We start from the raw sequence: 13,625 nt of genomic DNA on the forward strand, positions 1-13,625 counted from the left end.
GGTAAACAGTGCTGCACCATTATATCAGAAAGAAACCGTTAAACAGGGCCTGTTAGGATGCTGTAGGACACTGCCGCAAACAGTGTTTAACCCTCTGGGTGACATAGTTCAGCATGTTTGTTGAGTTACTCACACTGCAGATTCTTTTCTCTTAAAATGAAGTATATCTGCAGAATCGAATACTATTGTTATTAATGTTATTTATATAGCAGCAACGTATTCTGGAACTCTTGGCAATAGGTAACCGATACATACAAGGGATACTGACAAAACAAGCACAACAATGGGAACAAAAGCTTGTGTGAGGTGCCCAGCCAGGTTTTTACAGTATACAGGTATTACATTAATACGTGATGTGTAGAAGTGGTTGTTGGTCAGAAGGTGAATACAGGTTAGAACTGACAGTGGATGGAATTCTTGCTTTGTTAAATGTTTGTTTATTTTTAGTGTTAGAGTCATCGCACTTACAGTCTTAATAATTTCTGTTCACCATTTATGACTTTCTGATCTCTCCCATCCCCTTATCCTTTAATCCGTAAATGTGTTTCCACTGCTTTCTTCCTTGATTTTTTTCTCGGCATGCCTCCTCACCTATAATTGCTGTTTTATCTAACCCCACACTCTCTCTTACGGCCTATGCCCCAAACGGAAATCTTACGTTTTCACTCAGGACTATCAAGTCTTGAAGTCAAAGCCATATGCAGAGGAAACAATTCTGGAAGATCAGTTCCTACTCACTCCAGGTTACTCACTACCTTTATAGATAGCACTAATTACCTGTTCTTGCAAACACAACAGTTATGTCTAACAACCTCTGTTCACCTGCTCAAATCTCACCTGCTTAAACGGCGTACAAAGTTCTAGCTCTCTGGTACCGCACCCCACATCTCACCCATATCTACGACCCCACTGCCGAAGACACTTGCTAGAGGTGTGGCGGGGAACAGGGCACTTTCATTCACTTATGGTGGGATTGCCCGCAGATCAAACCATATTGGGCGACAATCCACACAATCATCACACGGTTCTCAGATGCCCCAACACAATTTCTCATACACCACACCACCACACGTAATTTGGAGTATAAAAAATCCCTGACAATCAGGATGGATACTCAATGTCGCGAAAAGCCTGATTCCTCTCTACTGGAAAAAACAGACAGCACCCCCTGACTCTGTGGTACCAACGCATGGGGGACCTCAGGGCACTAGAGGAGCGCTCCCTACTGGCAGAGGGGAGATCACAGACATACATGACGACTTGGACACACTGGATTCTGACCACCGAACGTCCCGACTTCCAGGCCCTTATACACTGACCAAAAAAAAAAAACACCGCCGAGACAAACGACGAGTAGAACGGGCAACACCTACAAATGCAGCCCACATCCATAGCCACCGGACTGACCTGGAATACCCGTGGGGGAACAAGGCAAGCGAACCGACTGGGGCCGGGGGTGGAGGGAGGAGACACCAAAACACGTAGAAACACGACACGGGATAACCGGCCACCCAAGTGGGAAATTACAGCATAGGCAAGGCTTCAAACATTGGCGCGCCCCACACACCCACCTGCGGACCCGCAGGTCAAATAACCGAGTTGAATACCTGTTAAATGCATTACTCAAAATGGTAGATGTACGGGTGTGAATGCCTAGACATCGAGATGAACGCATGAGAACAGGCAAAGGTGGTTGTTTCTGGAATGTCTTATCTTGTATAGAGAGAGGAAATGAGAACAGCTAGTTAAGGTAACATTCAGCAGAAGCAGAATGTCATAAGTTCTCCATGTAACCCGAGACACGCCTCATCAGCGACCTAAACAGCTCTGATCTTAAGGCTCAATGAGAGATCTGCACATCTCGATATGTCTACTAATAGATACCAAAATTGAAACCTGCGTGTTTCCCCATACTAACCAAATACCTTTCTTCTTTCTGTAACTTTACAAAATTCTTTAATAAAAAAGAAATTTACAAAACAAAATCTCACCTGCTTTTAACCATTCAATCCTGCACTTTGTCCTATGGTTTTAACTTTCCCATCTAAGCTCCTTATGTAAAATACAAATTCCTTATTCTCCTAATAATGTTATTCCTTTTATTTACCTTCATTGCAAAAATCTCTCTATCTTTCTGCTTACCTGCCCCTCCAGACACTATCTGTGTTGCTTCGCTTTGCCACTTTACTCCCCTCTATATTCCTCCCATGCATTTTTCTCATACATATCCATCCTTTCTCCACCAACTCCTTCTAAAGCCTCCAAATACAAGCTTTCACCCTTCTCCTCCTTTGTGTCCTGCTGCTGGCAGCTGGTGATGTCTCTCTAAATCCTGGTCCTTCCTCCACTAACCTACCTTGTGCATACACCAGAAACCCCACCAACATTATACCCATCCCATGTAACTTTCCCTCTAAGTCCTCCATTCACACTGTCCACTGGAATGCACACTGTTTGCAATGTCAGTTCATCAAAAGCTGTCCATGATTTATTCATCTTACATTCTCTAAACTTACCGGAGTTAATTGAAACATGGCTCTCTCCCTCTGGCACTGCTACCCCTGCCTTATTATCTTTTGGTGGTCTTCATTTAACTTATACCCCAAGACAATCTGACAGTAAGTATTCTGCTTCTACCCCACTTCTCCTTCAAACCTTTTCTCACCCCACCCGTTTCCTCTCTTTCTTCTCATTTGAAGTTTACTCAATGTGCCTGTTCAAACCTATCTCTACAAACAATGCTATTTACGAAATAAAATGTATTTACCACAGACTTTTCTAATCCTTTACCATTTTGTTGCCTGTCCTCCTTACTTCCTTTCAAATAATATTCATAATATCACTAATTCATGGACACGTCAACATTCCTATCAACTCACCCTTGGCCTCAGTAACTTCTAAACTACTTTCAATTACTTCCTGCCTTGACTCTCCCAGTGGTCTAATTCTCCCACGCATGTAGTTGGCCACACACTCAACCATATTTTTTCAAATACATGCACAGTCTCTAATCTCTGTAACAATCCATTCCCTCTTTTAGATCACCACCTCTTATCTTTTGTTTTGAATAAACAGATACAATTCATCAAGCTCACCCTCCTGAAATTAGGAGAAGTCTGAATTATCTTGACCTCGAGCAACTGCTAGTTGATATCCATTCCCAACTCTAATCAATACCTCACTTCTCCTGTCCCTCTCTGGATATTTCATTCTACAACACTACCCTCAACTCTGCACTTGGTGCTTCAGCCCATTTTTCATCCTTTCAACTCCCTTATTCACCCTGTTGTGGCCACCCTCCCAAACTAACATTTTAGCTGACAAGATTAATCGTTTAAGGAAAGAATTCTCCCCCCAGTGCCCTTCCAATGCATCAGACCTTCTCCCCAGCTACTGAAGAGGTGGCTGTGTTTCCCCTTTCCTCTCACACCACCACTTGTCCACTTGATCCAATGCCATGCCACCTTATCAGATATCTCTCCCCTTGTGTGGTGCCATCCTTGATGAATATCTTCAACTGCTCTCTTTCTTCTGGCATTGTCCCTGCTCCCCTTAAACATACTGTCTCACCTATCCTAAAAAATCTCTTCAACCATCTTCCCCATCTCACTCTTCCCATATCTCTAGTTACTTTCTTCTCAAAGCTTCAGAATGACTCATCTTTACATGTCTGGCATGCTTTGTAAACTCCAACTCTATGCTAGACCATCTCCAATCTAGTTCCGCCACCTCCATTCTACTGAGACTGCTCTGATCAAATTAACTAACCATGTAATCACAACTAAATGTGAGAGAGATCAACTGATCAGCCAATGAGCGTCCCCATCATGTCTTAGTTCAGAAGAGCCAATATAAACTCCTATCAGATGCTTCCACCTGTCAGGACCAGAAGGAAGGAACTAAACAATACATTCCAAACATTGGCAGGGTTGTTCTCTAGGACTATACTTTCAGTTTGGCTACTGGGACCTTACATTTTAAATTCACTTAGAATTCTTACTTTAGTAAATAAATAATACTTTTTTTTTCTTTTCTAAATTGGCCACCATGAGCAGGAAAAGTTTGAGAGATGAAGAAAACAAATAAGAAAATGCTATTTACATTTTAAAGAATATACTATTTATTATATTTAAATCATTAATAGGAGACCACCTGATCTACTGACCTGAATACATAATATTAGGTCAATTTAGAAACTAAAGATAAAAGCAGGATGTTATAAAAAGAAGTCATAACAATAACTGAATATTGAAAAAAAAATGGTGGAAAATGAAATAATCCAAAACAAAAGTGAGAATTATAAAGAAAACCAAAATATTGAAAAAAGGAATAAATGAATAAAACATATGGAAATGTAGAGAGGAGAAAATAGAATAAATATGTAAACAGGATATTCTGTACCACTTGTATGTAACACTTCCCACACATGATATATTAACCCCTTAAGGACAGAGCTTCAGAAGCTTGTCTTTCACAACGGCATTTTTTGCTGTTTGCGTTCAACTGCAATTTGCATTTTACTAATTTATTGCACCGACGCATATTATATACCGTTTTTTTGTTTTTTTTAATTCTTTATTTTACTTGTGCATGTGGTTACAAAACACGCTTGCAACGCCACGATAGCGACTGCGAGCAATTTCATGACAATCATTGGCATAGTTAAGAGGTTGCACATTTTATATTTGAAATGTATAACAAGCAAGTAATGCGTAGAGTGATTGATTAAAGAAAATAAGTACACATGGTAAAGCAGGGTGAATATAACTTCGGTGTAGTGCCTAATGTGTACTAAAAATGTGCTTGGGACATTAGCTACACAACAACTGATTGATTCCTGATGTGTGAGAGTTTAGTTTAGTGCGCTTTTAGTGCGTGTGCCCTTATGTGAGCCCCACTGTGTTTTTAGTGAGTTGTTCCAGGGGTTGGGAGGGTTAGGTTCAGTAGTATGGTTATGCTATAATATGTATTTCCCCGCAGTTGCTGGTTGTGAGCTTGGGGGTGTTCGGTTGCAGGGTGTAATATAGCCCCGTCCGCCCGCTGTTAATAGATATGTGTCGTCTTAAATCCGATGAGGGTGGCGGGGGGGGGGGGGGAGCGGAGATTAATTAATCCGATAGGTGGCATAGGTCTATGTGTAATGTGTGTAGATGGCTGGCATCATTATTTGTGTCCTGCTTGTGAAGGGTTCAAACATGGGTGATAACAGGTAAAATGATAAAATGTGTCATATAAGCAACAAATCAGAACGACTACCATATCTAAGAGTCATTAAAAAAAAATTTACTCTGTCAGAGTTAAGTCTAACTGTCCCGGGCAAAGATTTTGCGTGGTTTTCGTGTTCCCGAGTCCTTCACGCTGGGTTGTCAGCAGGGGTTCCATGTCTGGGTCGTTGCGGGACAAAGGTGTGTACCCGATCAGGATCCTGCCAAAGCCTTGGTGTGGTGGTCCCGGTGTGTGCCGTGGGGCGCATTTCATCCTGAGGCAGTCCCAACGTGGCTAGTAGGTCTTGTGCACCCTGCAGGTCGTATACTTCGTGTGTGTTCTCGCCCTGGTGTACTAGCAGGGTGCGGTTGAGGCGCCAGCTATATGTTATGCCTTTCTGTTGAAGAATCACAGTGAACGGCCGGAGCGACCTCCTCCAGGCCAGGGTGCTGCCGGTTAAGTCCGCGAAAAAGGTAAGTGAGGTTGATTCAAAGGAGTACTGGGCGTGATTTCTTGCCGCCGCCATAGTTGCCGCTCTGTCCTCCCTGTGCTGGAAGCGGATTATGGTATCTCTGGTAGCTGCTTTTGGGGCTTTGGCTAATTTAGGGACCCTGTAAACACCGTCCAGACTTACGGTTTTTGCTCGCCGTGATGGTAGTAGCGCTGCTAGAAGTCTTCGCACGAAGTGCGGTAGTTCCTCCGCCGGCATGTTATCAGGTATGCCCCGTATCTTGATGTTGCTCATTCGGCGTGCGTCGGCCCGCCATGTCTGCCTGGATCGTGGTCTGTAGGCCCGCCAGAAGCGCCTTAAACACCGCTGTAGTAACAGGTGCATTGTCGGGGTCCAGGGGCTTGGGTGTTGTCACCGGTAGGCCAAGAGGTATGTGCGTGTCCTCCCCCTGGGAGAAGTCGTCAGACAGATCCGAATAAGTTTCTGGATAGTCTGCTATCCTGGGCCCAGTTGCTCCCTGTGCCTGTCTCCACATGGCTCCAATGTCCAGGCCAGGTCTCGGCTGGTCGGCTTTTGTTTTTTATTTTTTCGTCCCATGTCGGTTCCCCCTCTGTAGCCTGGGGTTTTCAGTCGTTTTGGTTGTTTTTTCCAGAAAAAATAGCCATTTTTTAGAGTTAAATCGCAGGAGCTGCTGTGCCATGCGGCTTCCCTGCTCTGCAGCTTGGCTCCGCCCCCATTATATACCGTTTTTTAAAGGACAGAAAGGGCTTTAATTTGATGTAACATATATATACATAAATGCTTATTTATTATTAAAAAAAATACAGAAAAATGCAAACAAATGAATCATTTTGATTTTTTTTTACAGTTTTTGCAATAATAATGTGTGTACAATTAGTGCAGGTTAAGGAAAGTAATTCAAAATAAATTCATTTAGTTGTTCTGATTTACAGAATATATAATGTGTCTGGGATTTTCAGTTTTTTTGGTAGTTACAGGTCACAAAGCACAAGGAGTAAAATAAACTTTTAATGTGGAGCGACTTTAGAATTTGGTATGTTTGTCTTGTAAGCCTAATAGCCATAAAAGAAAACAAAATTGCCACACAAAAGTATATATTTATATAAAGTAGACACCACAGGCTATTTACCTAAGGTTGTTTTGACACTTTCTACGAAGCCATTTCACCGCCAACCTCTGCTAAATATTGGAGTAAAATTGTATTTTTGGGGGGTTTTGGCACACAAACTTATAACAAAGAACTTCTCATGTGTATTTTGTAAAGTTGGTGTGTGCTATTCCTGTACAAAGTTTTATTTTGTATTCAGTTATATCTGCTGAGTAAAATGACACCCCCATTGTATGTCTTTGGCACTATTTTTTTGAAGATACAGTGCCATATAGGAGACCTGTCCTTCTCAGTATTCACAGTCGAATTTTGAGAGACGGATCTAATGAGCCTATGCTCCCATTTGGGGAATTATAGTAGTTTGACTGTTCAAAAAAAAAACCACAAAGGCCTACCATTTGTAAAAGTAGACACTCCAAGGTATCTCATAAGGTGCATATTGTGCCTTAACATGCCCCCATTATTTCACCAATATATGACAAAGTATTTGGTAAAAAATAATTTTGTGCATTTTTTTTACATACGGATTGCATTTTTGCTGGGCATTTTGTATATTTCATATGTGCCACTAAGTTCAAAACCCCCAAATTATGCTCAGCTAAGTCTTCTGAGTAAAAAGACACCCCCAATGAATGTCTTTGGCACTATTTCGTGAAGCTACAGTGCCATATAGGAGACCAAGCCATATCAGTTTTTACCGAACTTTGAATTTTGACGCTGGGCCTATGTGCAATTTCCAAGCATCTTCGCAGGTTTTAAATTCAAACTACCCCACAAAGGCCTACCATTTCTTAAAGTAGACACCCCAGGGTATTTCAAAAGGCATATTTTGAACCTTAGCGTGGGATCATTTTTCTGCTAGCGTGTACCAAGTGTAGTGGTAATAAGCGTTTTTTTCTGCCTTTTTGACACACAAAGTGAGTTTGCAAAGTATATTTTGCAAACCATATGTGTACTACCACTGTATAATACTTCATATGTTGCTCAGCTATGTCTGCTGAGTACAAAAATACCCCCGTATGTACCTTTGCCATGTATATGTGGACATCAGAGGGGCACATTTGGGACACAGCCATTCCATTTTTTTTTCAAACTTTAAATTTTTACGCTGTGCCCATGTCCCATTTTAGAGTATTTTACCAGGCTATATAATCCAAATACCCCATAAAGCCATACCATTTCTTCAAGAAGACATCCCAGGGTATTTCAAAAGGCATATTTTGAACCTTAGCGTGGGATCATTTTTCCGCTAGCTTGTACCAGGTGTAGTGGTAATGAGCGTTATTAAATGTATTTTTTTACTTTTTAAAACTATTTTTTAAACTTTTGTTTTGCTTATTAATTTTTTTAAAGTTTCCTAAACTTTCGTAAAACTTTTTTTTACAGATTTAACATTTTTCTAAGCTTTTTATTTTTACCGTTAACCCCTAACTAGCAGTAAGCACCACTAACAGTAAATTCCCCATAACTCCCACCCACCCCAGCTAGCAAAATATTTAATATATAATATATGGCTACCCTATTTCCTCTCTTCTAACATTCCATCCCTAATTCTCGGGGACTTCAATATTCCTATAAACCCACCTTTGACCTCTGCAGCCACTAAACTACTTTCAATTACTTCCTCCCTCGGGCTATCGCAGTGGGCAAATTCTCCCACCCATGTAGCTGGCAATACCCTTGACCTAATCTTCACTTATGCATGTACAGTATCTAATATCTGCAACACTCCATATCCACTCTCTGATCACCACCTCTTATCATTTGCTCTCACATACCCCCTCACCCAAAAACCTCAGCCTAACCCCCCTCAACTCAGGAGGGACCTTAATTCTCTTGATCTCCAACAGTTGTCAGCTGACATTGATTCTCAACTGCTGTCCATCCCTTCCCTCTCCTGTCCTTCACGGGCCATCTCCATATATAATTCTACTCTTACATCTGCCTTGAACACTGCAGCACCACTCCAAACAAGCACCTCGAGGAGGATCCGCCCCCAACCATGGCATACTAAATCAACGCGCTACCTGCAAAGATGCTCCCGTTGTGCTGAACGCTCCTGGAGGAAGTCCCGCACCCAGGCAGACTTTCTCCATTATAGATTCATATTGTGTTCATACAGTTCAGCCCTTGCCCTTGCCAAACAGTCCTATTTTTCCGCTCTCATTAGTTCATGTTCCCGCAACCCCAGGCGTCTCTTTCACACCTTTAATTCTCTTCTTCGCCCTGCTGTGGCCACCCCCAAAACTAACCTTACTGCTGATAACTTTGCATGTTACTTCACTGACAAGATTGAACAGCTAAGGAAAGAATTCTCCCCTCCTTGCCTTTCTGTTTCTCAATCACACATAGATCATGCCTTTCCTACCCTTCAGACATTCTCCCCAGCTACTGACCAAGAGGTGGCTGCTCTTCTTTGCTCCTCTCGCCCCACCACTTGCCCGCTCGATCCTGTCCCATCTCACCTTATTAGATCTCTCTCCACTTGTCTCGTGCCTTCTCTAACACACATCTTCAACTGTTCGCTCTCTTCTGGCATCGTCCCTGCTGACATTAAACATGCCACTGTAGTACCTATGCTAAAAAAACCATCCCTCGACCCATCCACCCCCTCTAACTACTGTCCCATATCTCTGCTCCCTTTTTCCTCAAAGCTTCTGGAAAGACTTGTCTTTACCCGTGTGTCTCATTTCCTCAATTCCAACTCTCTCCTTGACCCCCTTCAATCTGGCTTCCGCCCTCTCCACTCTACAGAGACTGCCCTTATCAAAGTAACTAACGACCTAATCACAGCTAAATCCAAAGGCCACTACTCCATACTAATTCTTCTTGACCTCTCAGCGGCCTTTGACACCGTTGATCATGCTCTCCTTCTTCAAACTCTTCAATCGCTTGGTCTCTGTGACTCTGTCCTCTCGTGGTTTTCCTCTTATCTCTCCCAACGCTCATTCAGTGTCTCTTTTTCTAATGATACCTCCTCCCCTTGCCCTGTCTCGGTTGGAGTTACCCAAGGCTCCGTCCTTGGTCCCCTTCTATTTTCTCTTTATACTGCCTCTCTTGGCCAACTTATTACCTCTTTTGGATTTCACTACCACCTGTACGCTGATGACACCCAGCTATATCTCTCCTCCCCGGACCTCTCCCCTGCCGTCCTGCAACGTGTCACTGCTTGCCTTTCTTCCATCTCTGACTGGATGTCATCCCGCTTTCTGAAACTCAATCTCTCAAAAACTGAGCTCCTTGTCTTTCCTCCTCCTAATACTGATCCTCCTCTTTCCCTCTCCCGCCAAGTTTGTGGTACCAACATCAGTTCATCCTTGCAAGCGCGCTGTCTTGGCGTCATACTTGACTCTGGTCTCACCTTTGAGCCTCACATCCAGCATGTTGCCAAATCCTGTAGATTCCATCTTAAAAACATAGCCCGCATCCGCCCCTTTCTTGCACCAGATACTACCAAGGAGCTTGTCCATGCTCTAGTAATTTCCCACATGGATTATTGTAACCCTCTCCTGATTGGTCTTCCCAATAGCCGTACTGCACCCTTACAGTCTGTAATGAATGCTGCTGCTAGATTGATTTTCCTCTCTAGTCGTTTCTCTCACGCCTCACCCCTCTGCCAGTCCTTACATTGGCTTCCTGTATGCTATAGGAGTCAATTCAAGGTACTAACTCACACCTATAAAGCACTGAACAACTCTAGCCCCTCTTATATCTCCTCACAGATCCATAGGTATGTCCCTTCTCAGTCTCTCCGCTCTGCCCGTGACCACCTCCTGTCTTTTGTCCGCACTCGTACGGCCAACTCGCGCTTGCAGGACTTCTCACGGGCGGCTCCCTTCCTATGGAATAGCCTGCCTACCGCCATCAGACTCTCCCCTAGTCTTGCATCTTTTAAGAAGTGCCTTAAAACCCATCTCTTTAGGAAAGCTTATGGCCTCCAAGACTAACCCTTACCTCACATACCTGTCTCTTGCCCTCTCCTAAAGGGCAGCCCACCTTATTTGATTGTAAATTCCTGTCCTAATGTGTTTTACACCCCACCTCCTATAGAATGTAAGCTCGTTTGAGCAGGGTCCTCTTCAACCTATTGTTACTGTAAGTTTATTTGTAATTGTCCTATTTATAGTTAAATCCCCCTCTCATAATATTGTAAAGCGCTACGGAATCTGTTGGCGCTATATAAATAGCAATAATAAATAAATAAATAAATAAATTATACAATATTTAAATTAGTTAATTAAATAAATTTAACCCCTGAGGGTTAAAAGATAAATACAAGTTAATCGTCAGGGGTTAAAAAAAAATTAGATCACAGTATAATACTGTGATCTGTATTTTGATCACTGTAGGCAGTGATCGACTGGCAGGGAAGGGGTTAATTTTTATTTGGACTGGGTAAAGGGTTTATTTTTTTAAATTTTTTACTTAAACGTTATTAAAACTTTTTTTAACTTAATTGTAAAACTTTTTTTTAACATTAGCCCCTAGTTAGCCTAACACTAAATCCCCCAATTCCCCACTAGCTTCCACCCTCCCCAGCTAGCTAAATTTATAATTTTAAAATATTTAAATTAATTAATAAAATGAATTTAACCCCTGAGGGTTAAAAAAGAAAGAATTAACCCTCAGGGGTTAAAAAAAAAAATGAGATCATATTAAAATGTAATCCCTGCCAATTGATCACTGTAGTCAGTGATCAATTGGTAGGGAAGGGGTTGATTTTTTATTAAAATGGGTAAAGGGGGGTGAGATTTTAATTAAACTTTATATTTTATTCCACCAGGGGGCAGGATCAGCACTGATCCGTCTCCCTGCACTTCACACTGAACCCGGAAGTGCAGGGAGGCGGAGGTGAGTATACAGAGCACATGTGCTCGCTCTGACATGCTGTCAGAGCGGGCACATGTACTGGGACAGCCCGATCTGGTGCTCCCGGTCTGCCTCTAATACAGAGGCAGACCGGAGCACCATTAACCCCACGATCACCGCGATTGCGGCGATCTGGGGTTAATTTTACCGCGTGACGGACGAGGTCCGTCACTCGTCATTAAGGGTTTCCCCTGAGTGACGGACCTCGTCCGTCACTTGTCCTTAAGGGGTTAAGGGAACCACAACTTGTTTTTTTACTAAACAAACTTATCATTAGCTTTAAATGTAACAGTTTGGGAAGGACCCTCTTCACCTTAAAGAGAGAGGGAAGGAGAGACCACCTGGGGGAGGAGGGAGGGAGGGGGGAGAGAGAGGGAAGGAGAGACCACCTGGGGGAGGAGGTAGGGAGGGGGGAGAGAGAGGGAAGGAGAGACCACCTGGGAAGGGGGGGGGGGGGCGGGGAGAGGGAGAGGGAAGGAGAGACCACCTGGGGAGGGAGGGGGGATAGAGGGAAGGAGAGACCACCTGGGAAGGGAGGGGGGGTAGAGGGAAGGAGAGACCACCTGGGGGAGAAAGAAGGGAGGGGGGGAGAGAGAGGGAAGGAAAGACCATCTGGGGGAGGAGGGAGGAGGGGGGGGGGAGGAAATCGTGTGGTAGCCCAGGAATGAGAATTACCCCCACGATGGCATACCATTTGCAAAAGTAGACAACCCAAGGTATTGCAAATGGGTTATGTCCAGTCTTTTTTAGTAGCCACTTAGTCACAAACACTGGCCAAAGTGTTAATATTAATATTTATTTGTGCGTAAAAAATGCAAAAAACTAATTTGATCGCCAATTTTGGCCAATGTTTATGACTAAGTGGCTACTAAAAAAGACTGGACATACCCCATTGTCATTCCTGGGCTACCATACGCTCTCAAAGGCAACGTAATAAATCTGGTGAATTTCAATGTGAAAAAACTGAAACACAAGCCTTATATTTGACTCTGTAACTTTTGAAAACACCATAAAACATGAGGTGTACTGTTATACTCAGGAGACTTCGCTGAACACCACTCAAACCCCCTAGCATTTAAAATGTTGGGAAGTATGTAATTATCAGATCTTTAATATGAATGAATTACAGAAAAAAATACAGAAAGTGCCTAATGTATGCAAGAAAACCTAATTCATTTTTCTCTTGTTTCCTCTCTGACTCTAGGGATTAGTGATTAGTAAATGGTAGACAGTGGAAGCCATGGAGTTGGTCCTGGAAGTGATATTCAATTTTCTATTTGTCATGTTCCAAGGAAAACAAGTTGGTTTACAGGTTTCAACAACGTGACTTTCCAAACTGTATTGTGAATGACTTTTATTCAATAAATGCAACACTATGTTTAAATTTCCTAGAACTATTTTTCTAGGGCATTACAGAGAAACCTAAAGGATACCTATCATGTCATAACTTGCTATGGTAACTCTCTAACCAACACTGCTAGCGCTGGCTAGGAAGTATAGGAATATAGTGACAGACATCAGTCTATTCAGACGCCAGCATACTGGCAACAAAGTCATCACGGTGGCATCACAGAGCAGGAAGAATATTCTATGAGCAGAGCAAATGTAAGAAGAGCCTAGGCACGGTGCAGGAGGAACAAAGGGAGAACCAGAGGTGGGAGTGAAAACAAGAGTAACACCCATGAAGTATAGGAAGTGGCAGTGCTAGATTGGAGGTCAGGTGAGTATATGTCAAAAGTTTACAATCATGAACACATCTCTATGATATATGATGGATTCAATATACAGCGGTACCTCGTTTTACAAACGCCTCAGTTAACATAATTTTTGGTTTACAAATGAAAATCCATTCAAAATGATGCCTGGGTTTACATTTTTTTCGCAATACAAAGCAAGTTACCCCAGGATGCATTCCACCTGGGCGGTTTATAGCGCCGCCCCCGTACATGCTGGAGTCTGAGGGTAGCACGT

At 42.8% G+C, this 13,625-nt stretch overlaps 1 protein-coding gene across 2 annotated transcripts in view; it reads right to left on the minus strand.

Moving 5' to 3' along the window:
• Positions 1-13,625, minus strand: part of PALM2AKAP2 (PALM2 and AKAP2 fusion) — a 399,409-nt gene that overhangs the window by 126,757 nt on the left and 259,027 nt on the right. The window lies entirely within an intron of this gene.

The sequence above is a fragment of the Pelobates fuscus genome, chromosome 5 (genome assembly GCF_036172605.1).
Source record: "Pelobates fuscus isolate aPelFus1 chromosome 5, aPelFus1.pri, whole genome shotgun sequence".
NCBI classification, from domain to species: Eukaryota; Metazoa; Chordata; class Amphibia; order Anura; family Pelobatidae; genus Pelobates; species Pelobates fuscus.